The following is a 24,636-nucleotide window of genomic DNA, read 5'->3' on the forward strand; positions in this document are numbered from 1 at the left end:
TATTCCTCAGCTTGCCCTTGGAAGGGAAATAGTCCTACTCTTTGCTTATTGCACCATCTGTATCATCCCGCTTTCACGCACCTTTTTGAATAAACAATGCATAACATTACGACTATTATTGCATTCTTGTTATATATATATATGTTCAATAATGACGCCTTGCAACCGTACACTTTGGTACGGCCAATACACCAGGGGCTTACGTACCCCACAATATGGTGTGAAAACTTCGAACACTTTCACAAGTGCGGCACCCCGAACTTATAGCATTATATGCATCAGCTCCGAATCATGTCTTTGGTCAAATGTTGGGTTTGCCCGGCTCCTATGTTTTGGTACCTTACGTTCCGCTCTATCGGCTAAGGTAGCGCTAGGAGAACTACTGCGATTGTGCCCCGGTTCTGCTGGGCTAAGCACCTTAGTAGAGAAAGCTAAAACTGACTGTCATGATAAGGCGAGAGACTGGTCGCTGTTCGGCGAGTTTTCGAGTCCCTAAAGACTTATGCCGCTTAGAGCGAGGGGTCGGCCCTGTCCGGCTTAAAGGTGTGCATCGCGCCCCGAATTTGGCCTTCCGAATACCAGGGGCTTCACCGAAATTTAAAATTATAGAATTCTATGGTTAAGTGAGAGTGATAAAGCATTATTAGTCCGGTTGCCTTGTTTGTTGTGCTGAGCACCTCCCTCGAAGGACCCAAACATGGGAACAAGAGTGCTCAGGTTTATCCCGAACACCCCAGCACTCATGTCATGGGGGAAGAAGCCGAGGACTAACCATCTCTCAGATTGGATAAACAGCCAAACAGACGGAAATATTTTAAATTCACACAAGCGTTGCATAGCGCATATGAAACAAGTTTTCATCGTACAGGATCACACGAGCAAGTTTACTCAAATATTACATCCTTTGAACATTCGTCCGCTACAAGACGGGCACCCTTCAGGACACCCTCATAATAAATTTCGGGGGTGCGATGTGAAGGAAATATGCCCTAGAGGCAATAATAAAGTTATTATTTATTTTCTTATATCATGATAAATGTTTATTATTCATGCTAGATTTTGTATTAACCGGAAACATAATACATGTGTGAATACATAGACAAAAACAGAGAGTCACTAGTATGCCTGTACTTGACTAGCTCGTTAATCAAAGATGGTTATGTTTCCTAACCATAGACACGAGTTGTCATTTGATTAACGGGATCACATCATTAGGAGAATGATGTGATTGACTTGACCCATTCCGTTAGCTTAGCACTTGATCGTTTAGTTTGTTGCTATTGCTTTCTTCATAACTTATACATGTTCCTATGACTATGAGATTATGCAACTCCCGTTTATCGGAGGAACACTTTGTGTGCTACCAAACGTCACAATGTAACTGGGTGATTATAAAGGTTCTCTACAGGTGTCTCCGAAGGTACTTGTTGGGTTGGCGTATTTCGAGATTAGGATTTGTCACTCCGATTGTCGGAGAGGTATCTCTGGGCCCTCTCGGTAATGCACATCACTCAAGCCTTGCAAGCATTGCAACTAATAAGTTAGTTGCAGGATGATGTATTACGGAACGAGTAAAGAGACTTGCCGGTAATGAGATTGAACTAGGTATTGAGATACCGACGATCGAATCTCGGGCAAGTAACATACCGATGACAAAGGGAACAACGTATGTTGTTATGCGGTCTGACCGATAAAGATCTTCATAGAATATGTAGGAGCCAATATGAGCATCCAGGTTCCGCTATTGGTTATTGACCGGAGACGTGTCTCGGTCATGTCTACATAGTTCTCAAACCCGTAGGGTCCGCACGCTTAAAGTTCGGTGACGATCGTAATTAGGATTTTTGTGTTTTGATGTACCGAAGGTTGTTCGGAGTCCCGGATGTGATCACGAACATGACGAGGAGTCTCGAAATGGTCGAGACATAAAGATTGATATATTGGAAGCCTATATTTGGATATCGGAAACATTCCGGGTGAAATCAGGATTTTAGCGGAGTACCGGGGGGTTACCGGACCCCCCTGGGGGGTTATTGGGCCTACATGGGCCATAAGGGAGAAGAGGAGGGCCGGCCAGGGCAGGCCGCGCGCCCCCTCCCCCCTAGTCCGAATAGGACAAGGAAGGGGGGGGGGCGGCGCCCCCCCCCTTTCATCTTTCTCCCTTCCTCCTTCCTTTTCCAACAAGGCAAGAGGGGGAGTCCTACTCCCGGTTGGAGTAGGACTCCTCCAGGCGCACCCATAGGGCCGGCCGCACCTCCCCCTCTCCCTCCTTTATATACTGAGGCAAGGGGCACCCCATGACACACAAGTTGATCCTCGTGAGCGTTCCTTAGCCGTGTGCGGTGCCCCCTTCCACCATATTCCACCTCGGTCATATCGTAGCGGTGCTTAGGCGAAGCCCTGCGTTGGTAGAACATCATCGCCATCATCATGCCATCGTGCTGATGAAACTCTCCCTCAATGTTTTGCTGGATCGGAACTCGAGGGACGTCACCGAGTTGAACGTGTGCAGAACTCGGAGGTGCCGTACGTTCGGTACTTGGATCGGTCGGATCGGGAAGACGTGCGACTACTTCCTCTACGTTGTGTCAACACTTCTGTTGCCGGTCTACGAGGGTACATAGACAACACTCTCCCCTCTCGTTGCTATGCATCACCATGATCTTGCGTGTGCATAGGAATTTTTTTGAAATTACTACGTTCCCCAACAGCGGTACCAGAGCCTAGGTTTTATGCGTTGATGTTGTGCACGAGTAGAACACAAGTGAGTTGTGGGCGATATAAGTCATACTGATTACCAGCATGTCATACTTTGATTCGGCGGTATTGTTGGATGAAGCGGCCCGGACCGACATTATGCGTACGCTTACGCGAGACTGGTTCTACCGATGTGCTTTGCACATAGGTGGCTGGCGGGTGTCAGTTTCTCCAACTTTAGTTGAACCAAGTGTGGCTACGCCCGGTCCTTGCGAAGGTTAAAGCAGCACCAACTTGACAAACTATCGTTGTGGTTTTGATGCGTAGGTAAGAACGGTTCTTGCTAAGCCCGTAGCAGCCACGTAAAACTTGCAACAACAAAGTAGAGGACGTCTAACTTGTTTTTGCAGGGCATGTTGTGATGTGATATGGTCAAGACATGATGCTAAATTTTATTGTATGAGATGATCATGTTTTGTAACCGAGTTATCGGCAACTGGCAGGAGCCATATGGTTGTCGCTTTATTGTATGCAATGCAATTGCGCTGTAATGCTTTACTTTATCACTGAGCGGTAGCGATAGTCGTGGAAGCATAAGATTGGCGAGACGACAACGATGCTATGATGGTGATCAAGGTGTCGCGCCGGTGACAATGGTGATCATGAAGGTGCTTCGGAGATGGAGATCACAAGCACAAGATGATGATGGCCATATCATATCACTTATATTGATTGCATGTGATGTTTATCTTTTATGCATCTTATCTTGCTTTGATTGACGGTAGCATTATAAGATGATCCCCCACTAAATTATCAAAGTATAAGTGTTCCCCCTGAGTATGCACTGTTGCGAAAGTTCTTCGTGCTGAGACACCACGTGATGATCAGGTGTGATAGGCTCTACGTTCAAATACAACGGGTGCAAAACAGTTGCGCACACGGAATACTCAGGTTTAACTTGACGAGCCTAGCATATAACAGATATGGCCTCGGAACACGGAGACCGAAAGGTCGAGCGTGAATCATATAGTAGATCTGATCAACATATTGATGTTCACTATTGATACTACTCCATCTCACGTGATGATCGGACATGGTTTAGTTGATTTGGATCACGTGATCACTTAGAGGATTAGAGGGATATCTTTCTAAGTGGGAGTTCTTAAGTAATATGATTAATTGAACTTAAATTTATCATGAACTTAGTACCTGATAGTATCTTGCTTGTCTATGTTTGATTGTAGATAGATGGCTCATGCTGTTGTTCCGTTGAATTTTAATGCGTTCCTTGAGAAAGCAAAGTTGAAAGATGATGGTAGCAATTACACGGACTGGGTCCTTAACTTGAGGATTATCCTCATTACTGCACAGAAGAATTACATCCTGGAAGCATCGCTAAGTGTCAAGCTTGCTGTAGGAGCGACACCAGATGTTATGAACATCTGGCAGAGCAAAGCTGATGACTACTTGATAGTTCAGTGTGCCATGCTTTATGGCTTAGAACCGGGTCTTCAACGACGTTTTGAATGTCATGGAGCATTTGAGATGTTCCAGGAGTTGAAGTTAATATTTCAAGCAAATGCCCGGATTGAGAGATATGAAGTCTCCAATAAGTTCTATAGCTGCAAGATGGAGGAGAATAGTTCTGTCAGTGAACATATACTCAAAATGTCTGGGTATCATAATCACTTGACTCTACCGGGGGTTAATCTTCCTGTTGATAGTGTCATTGACAGAGTTCTTCAATCACTGCCACCAAGCTACAAAAGCTTCGTGATGAACTATAATATGCAAGGGATGAATAAAACTATTCCTGAGCTCTTTGCGATGCTAAAAGTCGCGGAGGTAGAAATCAAGAAGGAGCATCAAGTGTTGATGGTCAATAAGACCACCAGTTTCAAGAAAAAGGGCAAAGGGAAGAAGAAAGGGAACTTCAAGAAGAACAACAAACAAGTTGCTGCTCAGGAGAAGAAACCCAAGTCTGGACCTAAGCCTGAGACTGGGTGCTTCTACTGCAAGCAGACTGGTCACTGGAAGCGGAACTGCCCCAAGTATTTGGCGGATAAGAAGGATGTCAAAGTGAACAAAGGTATATGTGATATACATGTTATTGATGTGTACCTTACTAATGCTCGCAGTGGCACCTGGGTATTTGATACTGTTTCTGTTGCTAACATTTGCAACTCGAAACAGGGGCTACGGATTAAGCGAAGATTGGCTAAGGACGAGGTGGCGATGCGCGTGGGAAATGGTTCCAAAGTCGATGTGATCGCGGTCGGCACGCTACCTCTACCTCTACCTTCGGGATTAGTATTAGACCTAAATAATTGTTATTTGGTGCCAGCGTTGAGCATGAACATTATATCTGGATCTTGTTTGATGCGAGACGGTTATTCATTTAAATCAGAGAATAATGGTTGTTCTATTTATATGAGTAATATCTTTTATGGTCATGCACCCTTGAAGAGTGGTCTATTTTTGATGAATCTCGATAGTAGTGATACACATATTCATAATGTTGAAATCAAAAGACGCAGAATTGATAATGATAGTGCAACTTATTTGTGGCACTGCCGTTTAGGTCATATCGGTGTAAAGCGCATGAAGAAACTCCATACTGATGGACTTTTGGAACTAGTTGATTATGAATCACTTGGTACTTGCGAACCGTGCCTCATGGGTAAGATGACTAAAACGCCGTTCTCCGGTACTATGAGAGAGCAACGGATTTGTTGGAAATCATACATACAGATGTATGTGGTCCAATGAATGTTGAGGCTCGTGGCGGATATCGTTATTTTCTCACCTTCACAGATGATTTAAGCAGATATGGGTATATCAACTTAATGAAACATAAGTCTGAAACATTTGAAAAGTTCAAAGAATTTCAGAGTGAAGTTGAAAATCATCGTAACAAGAAAATAAAGTTTCTATGATCTGATCGTGGAGGAGAATATTTGAGTTACGAGTTTGGTCTACATTTGAAACAATGCGGAATAGTTTCACAATTCACGCCACCCGGAACACCATAGCGTAATGGTGTGTCTGAACGTCGTAATCGTACTTTATTAGATATGGTGCGATCTATGATGTCTCTTACTGATTTACCGTTATTGTTTTGGGGTTATGCTTTAGAGACGGCTGCATTCACGTTAAATAGGACACCATCGAAATCCGTTGAGACGACGCCTTATGAACTGTGGTTTGGTAAGAAACCAAAGTTGTCATTTCTGAAAGTTTGGGGCTGCGATGCTTATGTGAAAAAGCTTCAACCTGATAAGCTCGAACCCAAATCGGAGAAATGTGTCTTCATAGGATACCCAAAGGAGACTATTGGATACACCTTCTATCACAGATCCGAAGGCAAAACTTTTGTTGCTAAATTCGGAGTTTTTCTAGAGGAGTTTCTCTCGAAAGAAGTGAGTGGGAGAAAAGTAGAACTTGATGAGGTAACTGTACCTGCTCCCTTATTGGAAAGTAGTACATCACAGAAACCGGTTTCTGTGACACCTACACCAATTAGTGATGAAGCTAATGATAATGATCATGAAACTTCAGATCAAGTTACTACCGAACCTCGTAGATCAACCAGAGTAAGATCCGCACCAGAGTGGTACGGTAATCTTGTTCTGGAAGTCATGCTACTAGATCATGATGAACCTACGAACTATGAAGAAGCGATGGTGAGCCCAGATTCCGCAAAATGGCTAGAAGCCATGAAATCTGAGATGGGATCCATGTATGAGAACAAAGTGTGGACTTTGGTTGACTTGCCCGTTGATCGGCAAGCAATTGAGAATAAATGGATCTTCAAGAAGAAGACTGACACTGACGGTAATGTTACTGTCTACAAAGCTCGACTTGTTGCAAAAGGTTTTCGACAAGTTCAAGGGATTGACTACGATGAGACCTTCTCACCCGTAGCGATGCTTAAGTCTGTCCGAATCATGTTAGCAATTGCCGCATTTTATGATTATGAAATTTGGCAAATGGATGTCAAAACTGCATTCCTGAATGGATTTCTGGAAGAAGAGTTGTATATGATGCAACCAGAAGGTTTTGTCGATCCAAAGGGAGCTAACAAAGTGTGCAAGCTCCAGCGATCCATTTATGGACTGGTGCAAGCCTCTCGGAGTTGGAATAAACGCTTTGATAGTGTGATCAAAGCATTTGGTTTTGTACAGACTTTTGGAGAAGCCTGTATTTACAAGAAAGTGAGTGGGAGCTCTATAGCATTTCTGATATTATATGTGGATGACATATTATTGATTGGAAATGATATAGAATTTCTGGATAGCATAAAGGGATACTTGAATAAGAGTTTTTCAATGAAAGACCTTGGTGAAGCTGCTTACATATTGGGCATTAAGATCTATAGAGATAGATCAAGACGCTTAATTGGACTTTCACAAAGCACATACCTTGACAAGGTTTTGAAAAAGTTCAAAATGGATCAAGCAAAGAAAGGGTTCTTGCCTGTGTTACAAGGTGTGAAGTTGAGTAAGACTCAATGTCCGACCACCGCAGAAGATAGAGAGAAAATGAAAGATGTTCCCTATGCTTCAGCCATAGGCTCTATCATGTATGCAATGCTGTGTACCAGACCTGATGTGTGCCTTGCTATAAGTCTAGCAGGGAGGTACCAAAGTAATCCAGGAGTGGATCACTGGACAGCGGTCAAGAACATCCTGAAATACCTGAAAAGGACTAAGGATATGTTTCTCGTATATGGAGGTGACAAAGAGCTCATCGTAAATGGTTACGTTGATGCAAGCTTTGACACTGATCCGGACGATTCTAAATCGCAAACCGGATACGTGTTTTTACTGAATGGTGGAGCTATCAGTTGGTGCAGTTCTAAACAAAGCGTCATGGCGGGATCTACATGTGAAGCGGAGTACATAGCTGCTTCGGAAGCAGCAAATGAAGGAGTCTGGATGAAGGAGTTCATATCCGATCTAGGTGTCATACCTAGTGCATCGGGTCCAATGAAAATCTTTTGTGACAATACTGGTGCAATTGCCTTGGCGAAGGAATCCAGATTTCACAAGAGAACCAAACACATCAAGAGACGCTTCAATTCCATTCGGGATTTAGTCCAAGTGGGAGACATAGAAATTTGCAAGATACATACGGATCTGAATGTTGCTAACCCACTGACTAAGCCTCTTCCACGAGCAAAACATGATCAGCACTAAGGCTCCATGGGTGTTAGAATCATTACTGCGTAATCTAGATTATTGACTCTAGTGCAAGTGGGAGACTGAAGGAAATATGCCCTAGAGGCAATAATAAAGTTATTATTTATTTCCTTGTATCATGATAAATGTTTATTATTCATGCTAGAATTGTATTAACCGGAAACATAATACATGTGTGAATACATAGACAAAAACAGAGAGTCACTAGTATGCCTCTACTTGACTAGCTCGTTAATCAAAGATGGTTATGTTTCCTAACCATAGACATGAGTTGTCATTTGATTAACGGGATCACATCATTAGGAGAATGATGTGATTGACTTGACCCATTCCGTTAGCTTTGCACTTGATCGTTTAGTTTGTTGCTATTGCTTTCTTCATAACTTATACATGTTCCTATGACTGAGATTATGCAACTCCCGTTTACCGGAGGAACACTTTGTGTGCTACCAAACGTCACAACGTAACTGGGTGATTATAAAGGTGCTCTACAGGTGTCTCTGAAGGTACTTATTGGGTTGGCGTATTTCGAGATTAGGATTTGTCACTCCGATTGTCGGAGAGGTATCTCTGGGCCCTCTCGGTAATGCACATCACTCAAGCCTTGCAAGCATTGCAACTAATAAGTTAGTTGCAGGATGTTGTATTACGGAATGAGTAAAGTGACTTGCCAGTAACGAGATTGAACTAGGTATTGAGATACCGACGATCGAATCTCGGGCAAGTAACATACCGATGACAAAGGGAACAACGTATGTTGTTATGCGGTCTGACCGATAAAGATCTTCGTAGAATATTAGGAGCCAATATGAGCATCCAGGTTCCGCTATTGGTTATTGACCGGAGACGTGTCTCGATCATGTCTACATAGTTCTCGAACCCGTAGGGTCCGCACGCTTAAAGTTCGGTGACGATCGTAATTAGGGTTTTTGTGTTTTGATGTACCGAAGGTTGTTCGGAGTCCCGGATGTGATCACGGACATGACGAGAGTCTCGAAATGGTCGAGACATAAAGATTGATATATTGGAAGCCTATATTTGGATATCGGAAACATTCCGGGTGAAATCGGGATTTTATCGGAGTACCGGGGGGTTACCGGAACCCCCCCCCAGGGGTTATTGGGCCTACATGGGCCATAAGGGAGAAGAGGAGGGCCGGCCAGGGCAGGCCGCTCGCCCCCTCCCCCCTAGTCCGAATAGGACAAGGAAGGGGGGGGGGCGCCCCCCCTTTCCTCTTTCTCCCTTCCTCCTTCCTTTTCCAACAAGGCAAGAGGGGGGGTCCTACTCCCGGTTGGAGTAGGACTCCTCCAGGCGCACCCATAGGGCCGGCCGCACCTCCCCCTCTCCCTCCTTTATATACTGAGGCAAGGGGCACCCCATGACACACAAGTTGATCCTCGTGATCGTTCCTTAGCCATGTGCGGTGCCCCCTTCCACCATATTCCACCTCGGTCATATCGTAGCGGTGCTTAGGCGAAGCCCTGCGTCGGTAGCACATCATCACCGTCATCACGTCGTCGTGCTAACGAAACTCTCCCTCAATGTTTTGCTGGATCGTAACTCGAGGGACGTCACCGATTTGAACGTGTGCAGAACTCGGAGGTGCCGTACGTTCAGTACTTGGATCGGTCAGATCGGGAAGACGTACGACTACTTACTCTACGTTGTGTCAACACTTCCGTTGCCGGTCTATGAGGGTACGTAGACAACACTCTCCCCTCTCGTTGCTACGCATCACCATGATCTTGCGTGTGCGTAGGAATTTTTTTGAAATTACTACGTTCCCCAACACGATGCTCCTTGCCCTGCGGCGGCCCTTCCTTGATCAGCTTCACGGCGTCTAGCTTGGCTCACTGCACCTTCACACGGGCGAAAGCCCGGCGTGCACCTTCGATGCAGACGGACCGCTTGACAACCTCCAGCCGTGGGCAGGCATCCACAAGCTGCCTCACCAGGCCGAAGTAGCTATTCGGAAGGGCGTCGCCAGGCCACAGCCGGACTATAAGGCCCTTCATGGCCTGTTCGGTCGCCTTGTGCAGCTCAACCAGCTGCTTTAGCTGGTCGCTCAGAGGCATCGGGTGTTCAGTCCCAGTATACTGAGACCAGAACAACTTCTCTGTTGAGCTTCCCTCCTCGGCCTGGTAAAACTGCGCGGCATCCAACACGCTGCGGGGCAAATCTGCGAATGCTCCTGGAGAGCTCCGAATTTGGGTAAGTAATCGGTAATTTACTTTTACATGCTTGCTCTGCATATTGAATGCCTTACCCGCTGCTATCTTCTTCATTGTGTCGATCTCCTGGAGGGCCTTTTGGGCTTCGGCCTTGGCACTTTTTGCGCTCTCGAGGGCCGCGGCAAGCTCAGACTCTCGCGTCTTCGAGTCAAGCTCCAACGCCTCGTGCTTTGTCACGAGAGCCTGGAGCTCTTGCTGCACCTCGCCCACCCGAGCCTCTTGATTTTCTCGCTCGGTGCGCTCCTTGGCCGCTTTATCTTCGGCCTCGAACAGCGCTTGCTTTAGGGTCGCCACTTCGGTCGTGGCCCCTGGTAAATTCATGATGATCCTATCATTTTGCAATCGCACTCTTTTTATACATATCCACAGACTAGGTACTACTTACCTTTGTTCTCCTCGAGCTGCCTCTTGGCAAGGCCAAGCTCGTCCTGCGACCCTTTAAGGTCCTACTTCAGTACGGTGACCTCCGCAGTCAGTGCGGCGGACGCCAGCAGCGAAGCCTGCATATGCATATTGACATACTCATATTAGACTCCTGCGATATTGTTTGATCCTCGGTTTGGCTTTTCTTTGTGAACATTGAACAGAGCATCAGGGGCTATTGTCTATGCGGTAATATTTTCCTATATTTTAAACACTTACCTCAAAGCCTGTCAGAAGGCTGGCACAGGCTTCAGTCAATCCGCTCTTGGCGGACTGAACCTTCTAGATCACCGCACTCATGATAGTGCGGTGCTCCTCGTTGATGGAAGCGCTGCGAAGCGCTTCTAGCAGATTGTCCGGCGCCTCTGGATGGACAGAGGTCACCGGTACAGGCGTCTCACCCCTCTTAGAAGGAGGCTGCCCGCCCGAGTCCGAAACCACTGGAGGTTCCGGCGCGGTGTTCGGCTGAGAGCCGGACTCGGAGCTCTCAGGGGCCTTGTCCCCTCGGCTCCCGGAGTCCAGGAGGCCGCCTTGAGGCACCTCCAGGACTGTCTCCCCTCGACCCGGTGCCTCGTGAGACAGCACCTCGGCGTCGTCCGCAGGATGAGGGGAGGTGGCGGTCGGGACTGGATCGCTATCCATATCCGACGAACCCAAGGAGCCGTCCAATGATACATCGATACGGGCTCGGGGCGGCCTACATAATCATATTTCGGCGTTATGTGAAGTAGTGCGACAAAGGAATACTATGACTTACTCTGGTATCCGAATACTTATGACTTCCCCAGGGGCTTGGCCCTGGGCAGCCACTCGTCTTCGCTGTCGGCGGTGGTGGTAGAGCAGTCCGGAAGGAGAGTTCTCCCCTTCTTGGACCCTTCGGCCTCCCCGTTGGGGCGGCCTTCCTTTTCTTATCCCCCCCCCCCCCGTCTGGAGGGGGAGCATCTTCTTCTTCCTCCTCGTCTTTGGGGGAGGATTGCGCCGTAGAGTCCTCGGACGGTGAGTCCGACGATGCCTGGCGTCGGGAACTCTTCGGGTTCCCTTGGCCTTCTTGGTCTTCTCCGGCATTGTATAAGGAGCCGGAGTCAGCATCTTTGCCAGAAGAGAGTCTGCTGGGCCTTCGGGCAAAGGAGCCGGACAGTCAATCTGTCCGGCCGTCTCCTGCCAGTCCTGTCAAAGGTATGGGAGTTTAGATCCCGCATGGAGTCAATCTATAAAAAATAAGTATCCTGTGGGAGGTAAGGCAGCTTACCGCACTGGCTTGGCGCTTCACGTTGAATCTGCGATCCTCAGTAATGGGAGGGGGGACCTCGGCGCTCTTTAACAGCACCCTCCAGGCATCTTCATGAGTTGTGTCGAAGAGCCTGTTCAGAGTTCGGTGCTGCGCCGGGTCGAACTCCCACAAGTTGAAGTCCCGTTGTTGGCACGGGAGGATCCGGCGGTGGAGCATGACCTGGACTATGTTGACGAGTTTGAGCTTCTTGTTCACCATGTTTTGAATACATGTTTGGAGTCCGGTCAGCTCTTCCGGACTACCCCAGGACAGGCCCTTCTCTTGCCAGGAGGTGAGCCGTCTGGGGAAGCCAGATCGGAACTCGGGGGCCGCTACCCATGTAGGGTCACGTGGCTCGGTGATGTAGAACCACCCCGATTGCCACCCCTTTATGGTCTCCACGAAGGAGCCCTCGAGCCATGTGACATTGGGCATCTTGCCCACCATGGCGCCTCCGCACTCCGCCTGGCGGCCGCTCACTACCTTCGGCTTGACATTGAAAGTCTTCAGCCATTAACCGAAGTGGGGCTTGATGCGGAGGAAAGCCTCGCACACGATGATAAACGCCGAGATATTGAGGATAAAGTTTGGGGCCAGATCGTGGAAATCCAGGCTGTAGTAGAACATGAGCCCCCGGACAAATGGGTGGAGAGGAAATTCCAGTCCGCGGAGGAAATGGGTGAGGAACACTACCCTCTCATGGGGCCTTGGGGTGGGGATGAGCTGCCCCTTCTCTGGGAGCCGATGCGCGATGCCGTCAGGCAAGTATCCGGCTCTCCTCAGCTTCTTGACGTGTCCCTCCGTGACGGAGGAGACCATCCACTTGCCTCCCGCTCCGGACATGGTTGGAGAAGGTCGAGGTGGGAAATGTGAACTTGGGCGCTGGAACTCGAGTATGCGAAGGTGGATGAGCAAAGGAGGAAGAAGGCGTGGATGAAAAGGTAAATCCTTATCCCTTTATATGGGTGGACGAAACTATGTGTCCCCACTAGCCTGGTAAAACTCACTTGTCCCCCAAGCGCCGTAATCGATGGCGCGGTTGGGTTACCCACACCCGCATTGATGAGAATCCCGTGATAAGGGGACACGATCTCTGCTTTGACAAGACGTGTCAAAAAACTGCCTCGCGTTATGTGCGGGGCTAGTTAAAGGAAACGGTTCGAATAATCACCTGGCCATGACATAATGTCGTGTTGCCAAAATGAGTCAGCAAATTGGATTTGTGGAAATATTATTCTCTCTATGGTGGTATGTGGAACTTATTTTGCAGGGTCAGACACTATCCTTATATTCAAATTCTTCCGTGGTATATTCAGAGGAGGAACCCGCCTTGCAATGCCAAAGACAATACTGCGCGCCAGACTCATCGTCATTGGAAGCCTGGTTCAGGGGCTACTGTGGGAGTCCTGGATTAGGGGGTCTCCGGACAGCCGGACTATCTCCATTGGCCAGACTGTTAGACTATGAAGATACAAGATTGAAGACTTCGTCTCGTGTCCGGATGGGACTCTACTTGGCGTGGAAGGCAAGCTAGGCAATATGGATATGTGTATCTCCTCCTTTGTAACCGACCTTGTGTAACCCTAACCTCTCCGGTGTCTATATAAACCGGAGGGTTTTAGTCCGTAGGACAACATACAATCATACCATAGGCTAGCTTCTAGGGTTTAGCCTCTCCGATCTCGTGGTAGATCTACTCTTGTACTACCCATATCATCGATATTAATCAAGCAGGACATAGGGTTTTACCTCCATCAAGAGGGCCTGAACCTGGGTAAAACATTGTGTCCCCTGCCTCCTGTTACCATCCGCCTTAGACGCACAGTTCGGGACCCCCTACCCGAGATCCGCCAGTTTTGACACCGACACTCTCCCTCAACACTTTGCTGGATTAGGAGTTCGAGGGATGTCATCGAGCTGAACGTGTGCAGAACTCGGAGGTGCCGTACGTTCGGTGCTTGATAGGTTGAATCGAGAAGACGTTTGACTACATCAACCGCGTTAAGCTAACGCTTCCGCTTTCGGTCTACGAGGATGCGTGGACACACTCTCCCCCTCTCATTGCTATGCATCTCCTAGATAGATCTTGCATGAGCGTAGGAAAATTTTGAAATTGCATGCTACATCCCCCTTTAGTGGCATCCGAGCCAGGTCTATGCATAGATGATATGCACGAGTAGAACACAAAGAGTTGTGGGCGGTGATAGTCATACTGGTTACCACCAATGTCTTATTTTGATTCGGCGGTATTGTTGGATGAAGCGGCCCGGACCAACCTTACATGACCACGTTCATGAGACCGGTTCCACCGATAGACATGCAACTTGTTTTGCATAAAGGTGGCTGGCGGGTGTCTGTTTCTCCAACTTTAGTTGAATCGAATTTGACTACAGCCAGTCCTTGTTCAAGGTTAAAAAGCAAACTTGACGAAACACCATTGTGATTTTGATGCGTAGGTAAGAACGGTTCTTACTAGAAGCCCGTAGCAGCCACGTAAAACTTGCAACAACAAAGTAGAGGACGTCAAACTTGTTTTTGCAGGGCATGTTGTGATGTGATATGGTCAAGACATGATGTGATATACGTTGTTGTATGAGATGATCATGTTTTGTAAAAGTTATCGGCAACTGGCAGGAGCCTCATGGTTGTTGCTTTATTATATGAAATGCAATCACCATGTAATTGCTTTACTTTATCACTATGCATTAGCGATGGTTGTGGAAGAAATAGTTGGCGAGACGACAACGACGCTACAATGGATATCAAGGTGTCAAGCCGGTGACGATAGAAATCATGACGGTGCTTTGGAGATGGAGATTAAAGGTACAAGATGATGATGGCCATATCATGTCACATATTTTGATTGCATGTGATGTTTATCTTATTATGCATCTTATTTTTCTTAGTACGGCGGTAGCATTATAAGATGACCCCTCGCTAAAATTTCAAGGTATAAGTGTTCTCCCTGAGTATGCACCGTTGCGACAGTTCGTCGTGCCGAGACACCACGTGATGATCAGGTGTGATAAGCTCTACGTTCACATACAACGGGTGCAAGACAGTTTTGCACGTGCAGAATACTCGGGTTAAACTTTACGAGCCTTAGCATGTACAAACATGGCCTCAAAACACTAGAGACTGAAAGGTCGAATGTGAATCAGCATGTAGTAGATATGATCAACATAGAGATGTTCACCATTGAAAAAAATACTCCATCTTACGTGATGATCAGACATGGTTTAGTTGATATGGATCACATGATCATTTAGATGACTCGAGGGTTGTCTATCTAAGTGGGAGTTCTTAAGTAATATGATTAATTGAATTTAATTTATCATGAACTTAGTCCTGATAGTTTTTGCATACCTATGTTGTAGATCAATGACCCGTGCTACCGTTCCCTTGAATTTTAATGCGTTCCTATAGAAAGTTAAGTTGAAAGATGATGGTAGCAACTACACGGACTGGGTCCATAACTTGAGGATTATCCTTGACGGTGTCCTGGACTAGGGGGTACTCACCACGTCGTCTCCCGATCTGTTAGATTGGGTCGAGGACCCCCATGGCCGTATACTCATGGGCCAGTTCGGACAGCTGCCGCATACAAGGAAGATTCCACAAGACTTGGCAATCAAGGCAAGGACTCCACCCCACCGGCGTATTCGGCTAGGACTCTTGTTATCCCAGGCCTCTGGTGCATTATATAAACCGAGGCCAGGCTAGTCGATAGATCAACTCCATATACAACAATCATACCATAGGCTAGCTTCTAGGGTTTAGCCTCCTTGATCTCGTGGTAGATCTACTCTTGTACTACCCATATCATCAATATTAATCAAGCAGGACGTAGGGTTTTACCTCCATCAAGAGGGCCCGAACCTGGGTAAAACATCGTGTTCCCTGCCTCTTGTTACCATCGATCCTAGACGCACAGTTCGGGACCCCCTACCCGAGATCCGCCGGTTTTGACACCGACGTTGGTGCTTTCATTGAGAGTTTCGCTGTGTGGTCGACAAAAGGATCGATGGCTCGCCTGCAGATCAACTGCGACTTCGGCATCTTCGTCACCAGCTCGACTGGTCACCTTGGTTCGACCAAGAATTGCGCCCCGTGTTCGGATCACCATGTTCGGACGAGGGCCTTCATCAAACATCAACTCCGATCTCTATCAAGATCACGGAGGAATCATCCATGGAGCTCGGGGGCTCAACGTCAACATTGCCCTCAAGCGATCGTGCTGTTTTTCTGGACAGCGAACTCGTATCTGCTGCCACCACCTCCTCGAGTATCTCTTTGAAGATCTCTTTGGTGGAATTGTGCGGAATTGAGTCTACAACAATCCTGGAAAATTTCGTCGAGTTCCGATGGAGGAATCTCTGGCAATCCACGATATACCGGAGCCCTGTCAAATCTGGACGGGAATTTGGATGTGTTTAGGGCGTGGTGTCCAGATTCTAGCTCGGACGTCCTTTGGAAGATCCAACCGTTGATCGGCTGCGGAATTCCTGTATCTACCACCTCTCAAAATTTCAGCTCGATCCAACCGTCCAAACTCCAGGAACCTTCCGATTAGTGCATCACTTTTCGGATCTGTTTTCTGCGCGTAAACGAATCCGACCCGATTTCATCTTTTCTATGAACGGGATTTCGGACATCCCTTTTGAAGGAAGTTTTGTATGGGGTATTGTGTTTTGTTCCCGAACACATCCCACTAACTTTAAGATCTTTCGAACATGATCTTCAACATCATGCTGGTGTCAAACCAGTCCGGCAATATTACTCCACGGCTGCCGACCTACGCTAAGACACGGCGTCACTTTGTTGAGCCGAGCTCAACTTCTTCGGATCATCATCTCGGCAAGCTGAACAAGAGTCCGGCATCGCGAAGGATAAATCATCACCAACATCGCCGCCCCACGGATTACACGGAGCGGGCATACCGGCATCGCCGCACGGTTGCTTCATCAAGCCGGCATCGACCACGTCACGACCTGCATTGACAGGGCCGCACTATCGCTTCTTCAAGCTGGTGTCCATCACGCCGACCTACTTCGACTCATCGGCTGACATCGGGGCTTCGACATCTCGGCTGGACCGGGGGCTTCGCCATCTCTTCATCAACCTACTCCGGACACTTCGGCGTCACTAGCCAGCCAGCTCCGTCACGTTAGCTGACCCGAGGGCTTTGCCTCGGCGAGCCAACCTTTATCAGCATTGCCATGCCGTCATTTTATCGCCCATCAGGCAATGGGTGTGCGGATCGAGTCCCAATTTTGGGAATCACCTTCCTTCGGATTGCTACAACAAATAAACCAGGTGCTATCAATCCCTAATATTTTTTGCTTGTTTGGGTTCATTTTTTCTAAGGAATTATTACTCTGGTTTGTCCATCATATGTACACAGGCCTATCAAATGGTAGCCGCATTCACGATAGTCGCATGGTGGTTCGGTCAATTTCCGTACATAGTCCGGCGAACGCCGCATCCGGAGCTTGGACCGACCTGCGAATTCAGGCTTTGCCACGCCTTTACCGCATCAGGCCGACGCCCTGCATCGACATTGACTTCGGCGCCAGGCCATATTTCTTTTATTACTCACTTTGCATAAGTTATTTATTATGCAACGATCTTTTTTAAAATTATCATTATTACTACTATCTCCAGTTTGCACTATTTTTTGTGCACAGAAAAATGATCTGGGGACTTCGACGTCACTCTGCCGGTCTGCATTGACCGTGCTATGTCACCACTTCGGCGTGTCGAGCTCTCCGCGCCGCCACCTCGGGACCGGCTTGGGGGATGGAACCTTGCCCCGCATCAAGCTCGGACCGCGTCATCAATACCGAACACATTAACCAGCTAAGTCACTTTCATGCTCAAAGCTTTAATTTCTAACTTGTGTTCGGTTCGACCAAGCATTATACTTTTTGGAAAAAAGTTGCTTGTAAAAATTTCCTTGTCCAAACTTTATTTGTGACGCATAAATTCAAATACCCAATTCATTTGGGGGCTTCCTTCATGAAGCTTTTACTCTTGCATATGATTGTACTTGTACGGCTTCGTTCCTTGTTCGTGTATTACGCCACAATATGCACCATATTGACTTAAGCGATTTGCAAGCTGGGTTGCCTCGCTCCTGTGTTTACCCCTACGTTCCCGATTGTTCGGCTAGGGAGTAAAGGGAGCACCTCTGCGATTGTCACGATCGGGTCGCCCGAGCCGGACCTCAGACTGGATGAAGCCGAAAGCTAGCGCTCTTATAGTTTTCAATGATGGTCGGCACACAACGGAACTCATGAGTACAAAAAATCTATTGCACAAGTCTCATAATAACAATGAGCACCGAAGAAAGGTATCGGTGGGGGTACTATTTTCTTCGAAGATGCTTCTTACACTTCACAATAATATAGCATAAGTTCCCTGAGCGCGCTTTATCTGTTACAGCCTTATGGCCTGATTGCCTGGTTATTGGAAACACCGTCAATATTCTCGACCGATGGAGTACATAACACTTTTCGGTCCTTTACCGAAGAGGGAGAAGCTGACGGTCGGTTAAGACGCGTTTAAAGTTCGGTTGAACATAGATATGATATAAGTACTTCGGTACATGCAATCATTCTTCTACCCAAGTCACTTGGGGGCTCTTAAAATTTCTATGAGCTATTTTATAGTAAATGTGTTTTCTTCTTGGTCGTTGCAAAGTCTTTTTCTATCGCTCCTTTTTCGACGTGAGTGTGTGGTCAAAAGCCAGATAACCCATTTTCTCGCTAGCGACCGCTCGAGTTTAGTTCACTAAACTGGTCTAACGAGAAGCACTCCGCCTTCGGGATAGGAGGCTGCAGCTGTAGGCTGACCCGCTTGAAGTCTTGAGATCGGATGTGTAATGTTAAAGCACGATAGAAGCACTTTTTTTCTAAGACCAATTTTCGGAGTGGCACCGAACACTTGATATTGTTCGGACATCATGTTTTTACTGACGTTTCTTGGTTTTCCAAGCTTTTTGGCACTTTTAAACTATTTGTGATTTTCCAGCATCAGTCTCGCAGTGCAACGCCGGACACCTTTAGGGATTCGGCAAAAACATTCTCAGATATTGCTATATACGCATCGGTTTCGAATTGTGTCTTCGGTCAATAGTTGGGTTGCCCGGCTCCTGCACTTGCTTCCTACGTTCTGTTTTGTTCAGCTAGGCGTGCAAAGGGAGAACCACTGCGATTGTGCTTCCAGCTCACATGGTTAAGCACCTCAGTGGAGAAAGCCGAAAACTGACTGTCACAATAAGCGTAAACTGGTCAGCGATCCGATGACTGTGTTAAATAATCGGCCACTCATAACAATGGCCGAAGTGTTTACGGCTGGACCTCGACTGTCGCTGAACACTACCGGGGGCTATTAACTAGCCTCCCAAACTAAATCCTCGATATTTTGCTCTTACATAGGAGCCGAGGTTTCATGATCATGCTTAGCATGACAACCCAAAGAAAGGAACCAATAGCGGGACTATTTTCTTTGGAAGACATTTCTTCTGTTAAACAGTAATATAACATTTCTCTCTGCGTACCTTTGTTTATACAACCGTGTGGCCAGATTGCCTTGTTTGTCGTAAATCTTTGCCCTCATAAAGGATTTATAAAGTAGGACAAACACTCCTCGGCTACTGGCCGAGGAGGTGGAAGCCGATGGTCGGTCAACAAAGTTTTGTACAATGCGGATCCGAGCATTAATGACGTAAAGTACTTGGATACATAGAGTCATTACACATAATTTGTGATTTTACTTTGGATATCGATCCTTAATTCGACCACCCATGCCCGCATTAAGGCTCGGGGGCTACTGGGCTTCGGGCTTATTATTTACAAATATTAAAGGGGCACATTGATCCCCTGATCTAGTGTTGCCACCCGACCAGTGTCTCGGGGGCTACTGCATTGCTTGTCCAATGCAGAAAATTTTATGTGCAATATAGTTTCTGAGGAGATTTTGATCCTCAGGTTGGTCAGCCGCACCCAACCTGAGTCTCGAGGACTGAGCACGCCGCTTTTAGTGTCCCGAAGTATTCTGCCAAGCTTGGACTTGATCCTCAGGCTGATTTTGCAAATCAACCTGAGTCTCAGCGGCTACTAGGATCAGCGGTCTTACGTCATCCTTCAGGTGCATCTCGGGTTTTAGACCGATACACACCTTGAGGGCTACTGGCTATATATCTCGCCAGAGAATAAATTGCACCAACAAAAAATATTCACAAAAATCGGCCCACATTCGGGGTGGTGCACCACCTCGGAAGCAGTCTGGCATAAAGCTCGGGCGCTAGTGGCTGGCTCCGTAGAGGGCATTTCCGGCGTTAAGCTCGGCTAAACTCCTTCAAACTTTTTTGAACCAAGGTGATATGACACCTCGGATATAGTCCGGCGTTGGAGCTCGGATACATAGTCCGGCATTGGAGCTCGGATACATTCCGGCGTTAGAGCTGGGAAGCGGTCCGGCATTGGTGCTCGGCTGCAAAAGATACCTCAAATACAGTCCGGCGTTAGAGCTCGGACGCAAGAGGACACTGCCTCCCTGGAACAACTTCAAACCCGAGGTGTGGCATAAAAATAATAACGCATTGATAAAGGCCGGAAACTTTAAGGGGCTCCTCAGATACCCGGCGTATAAACTCGTCGAATGCATTTTGGCGATCCTCAAGATCGAAGATGAGAAGATTTGTTGAACCAGTTTTCAAGACCGGCGACCGAAGATGAAGAACAGTTCAGAAGAATCGAGGAGCGTCCCTAACTTGAAGACCGGTTCAGGGGGCTACTGACGGTGTCCTGGACTAGGGGGTACTCACCACGTCGTCTCCCGATCTGTTAGATTGGGCCGAGGACCCCCATGGCCGTATACTCATGGGCCAGTTCGGACAGCTTCCGCATACAAGGAAGATTCCACAAGACTTGGCAATCAAGGCAAGGACTCCACCCCACCGGCGTATTCGGCTAGGACTCTTGTTATCCTAGGCCTCTGGTGCATTATATAAACCGAGGCCAGGCTAGTCGATAGATCAACTCCATATACAACAATCATACCATAGGCTAGCTTCTAGGGTTTAGCCTCCTTGATCTCGTGGTAGATCTACTCTTGTACTACCCATACCATCAATATTAATCAAGCAGGACATAGGGTTTTACCTCCATCAAGAGGGCCCGAACCTGGGTAAAACATCGTGTTCCCTGCCTCCTGTTACCATCGATCCTAGACGCACAATTCGGGACCCCCTACCCGAGATCCGCCGGTTTTGACACCGACAATCCTCATTGCTGCATAGAAGAATTATGTCCTTGATGCACCACTAGGTGACAAGCCCCCTCCCGCTAATGTAGACGCTTTGAACGTCTGGCAGATGGAGTCTGATGACTACTCTATAGTTCAGTGTGCCATGCTCTACGACTTAGAATTAGGACTTCAAAGACTTTTTGAACGTCACGGACCATATGAGATGTTCCAGGAATTGAAGTTAATATTTCGAGCAAATGCCCAAGTTGAGAGAAATGAAGTCTCCAACAAGTTCTATAGCTGCAAGATGGAGGAGAACAGTTATGTCAGTGAACACATACCCAGAATGTCTGGGTACCATAACCACTTGACTCAGCCGGGAGTTAATCTTCTAGATGATAGTGTTATTGACAAAGTTCTTCAATCACTGCCACCAAGCTACAAAGGCTTCATGATGAACTATAATATGCAAAGGGTGGATAAGACAATTCCCGAGCTTTTCGATATGCTCAAAGTTGCGGAGGTAGAAATCAAGAAAGAGCATCAAGTGTTGATGGTTAACAAGACCACTAGTTTCAAAAAAAGGCGAGGGAAAGAAGGGGAACTTCAAGAAGAATGGCAAGCAAGTTGTCACTCCCGGGAAGAAGCCCAAGTATGGACCCAAGCCTAAAACTGAGTGCTTCTACTGCAAAGGGACTGGTCACTGGAAGCAGAACTGCCCCAAGTATTTGGCGGATAAGAAGGATGGCAAGATGAACAAAGGTATATTTGATATACATGTTATTGATGTATACCTTACTAATGCTTGTAGTAGCACCTGGGTATTTGATACTGGTTCTGTTGCTCATATTTGCAACTCCAAATAGGGGCTATGGATTAAACGAAGATTGGCTAAGCACAAGGTGACAATGCACGTCAGGAATGGTTCCAAGGTCGATGGGATCGACGTTGGCACGCTCCCTCTACATCTACCTTCAAGATTAGTTCTAGACCTAAATAATTGTTATTTGGTGTCTGCGTTGAGCATGAACATTATATCTAGATCTTGTTTGATGCGAGACGGTTATTCATTTGAATCAGAGAATAATGGTTGTTCTATTTATATGAGTAATATCTTTTATGTGCATGCACCCTTGAAGAGTGGTCTATTTTTGTTGAATCTCGATCGTGGTGATACACATATTCATAATATTGATGCCAAAAGATGCAAAGTTGATAATGATAGTGCAAGATATTTGTGGCACTGCCGTTTAGGTCATATTGCTGTAAAGCGCATGAAGAAACTCCATTCGGATGGACTTTGGGAATAACTTAATTATGAATCATTTGATGCTTGTGAACCATGCCTCATGGGCAAGATGACTAAGACTCCGTTCTCCGGAACAATGGAGCGAGCCACTGACTTATTGGAAATAATACATACTGATGTATGCGGTCCGATGAGTGTTGAGGCTCGCGGTATGTATCGTAAATTTCCGACCTTCACAGATGATTTGAACAGATATGGGTATATCTACTTAATGAAACACAAGCTTGAAACATTTAAAAAGTTCAAAGAATTTCAAAGTGAAGTGGAAAATCATCGTAACAAGAAAATAAAGTTTCTACGATCTGATTGTGGAGGCGAATATTTGAGTTACAAGTTTGGCCTTCATTTAAAACAATGTGGAATAGTTTCACAACTCACACCACCTAGAACACCACAGCGTAATGGTGTGTCCAAACATCGTAACCATACTTTAATAGATATGGTGCGATCTATGATGTCTCTTACCAATTTACCACTATCGTTTTGGGGTTGTGCATTAGAGACATTTGCATTCACGTTAAATAGGGCACCATCTAAATTCATTGAGACGACACCGTATGAACTATGGTTTTTGGCAAGAAACCTAAGTTGTCGTTTCTTAAAGTTTGGGGTTGCGATGCTTATGTAAAAAGCTTCAGCCTCATACGCTCGAACCCAAATCGGAGAAGTGCATCTTCATAGGATACCCAAAAGAAACTGTTGGGTACACCTTCTATCACAGATTCGAAGGCAAGATCTTTGTTGCTAAGAATGGATCCTTTCTAGAGAACGAGTTTATCTCAAAAAAGTGAGTGGGAGGAAAGTAGAACTTGATGAGGTAATTGTACCTTATCTCGAATTGGAAAGTAGCTCATCGCAAAAAACAGTCCATGTGATGCCTACACCAATTAGTGAGGAAGCTAATGATGATGATCATGAAACTTCAGATCAAGTTACTATTGAACCTCGTAGGTCAACCAAAGTATGTTCTGCACCAGTGGTACGGTAATCCTGTTCTGGAAGTCATGTTACTAGACCATGACGAACTGATACGTCCATTTTGCATCATGCTTTTATATCGATATTTATTGCATTATGGACTATTATTGCACATTATGTTACAATACTTATGCCTTTTCTCTCTTATTTTACAAGGTTTACATGAGAATGCCGACAACTAGAACTCTGGGCTGGAAAAGGAGCAAATATTAGAGACCTATTATGCACAACTCCAAAAGTCTTGAAACTCCACTAAAGTCAGTTTTGGAATATATAAAAAATATTGGGCAAAGAAAGCACCAGAAGGGGGCCACCCACCGTCCATGAGGGTGGGGTGCGCGCCCTACCCCCTGGGCGTGCCCCCTGCCTCGTGGGCCCCCGGGCAGGCCTCCAGTGCCCATCTTTTGCTATATGAAGTCGTTCGCCCTAGAAAAAAATGAAGGAAGCTTTCGGGACGAAGCGCCGCCGTCTTGAGGCGGAACCAATCTAGGGCTCCGACGGAGCTATTCTGCCGGGGAAACATCCCTCTGCTACCTTTTTAGCACTACGTTGGTTTTCCCCGAAGAGGAAGGTATGATGCAGCAAAGTAGCGTAAGTATTTCCCTCAGTTTTTGAGAACCAAGGTATCAATCCAGTAGGAGCCCACGCTCAAGTCCCTTGTACCTGCACAAAGCGATAGCTACTCGCGACCAACGCGATTAGGGGTTGTCAAGCCCTTCACGGTCACTTACGAGAGTGAGATCTGATAGATAGAATATTTTTGATATTTTTGGTATAAAGATGCAAAGTAAAAAAGTAAAGGCAAAGTAAAAAAGCAAAACAATATTAAAGTGATGGAGATTGATATGATGAGAATAGACCCGGGGGCCATAGGTTTCACTAGTGGCTTCTCTCAAGAGCATAAGTATTCTACGGTGGGTGAACAAATTACTGTTGAGCAATTGATAGAATTGAGCATAATTAATAGGTTAGTCCCAAAAATAATATAAAAGTGGAAAATAAAGCCCAATATAGTCCAAAACAGTAGATAATATAGCATGGAGCAATCAAAAATTATAGATACGTTGGAGACGTACCAGGAATCCCCAAGCTTAATTCCTGCACGTCCTCGAGTAGGTAAATGATAAAAAGAGAATTTTTGATGCGGAGTGCTACTTGGCATAATTTAAATGCAAATCTTCTTAATTGTGGTATGAATATTCAGATTAGAAAGATTCAACACAAAGGTTTATATTGACATAGAAAATAATAATACTTCAAGCATACTAACAAAGC

The sequence above is a fragment of the Triticum urartu genome, chromosome 3A (genome assembly GCF_056163025.1).
Source record: "Triticum urartu cultivar PI428250 chromosome 3A, HENAU_Tu73, whole genome shotgun sequence".
NCBI lineage: Eukaryota > Viridiplantae > Streptophyta > Magnoliopsida > Poales > Poaceae > Triticum > Triticum urartu.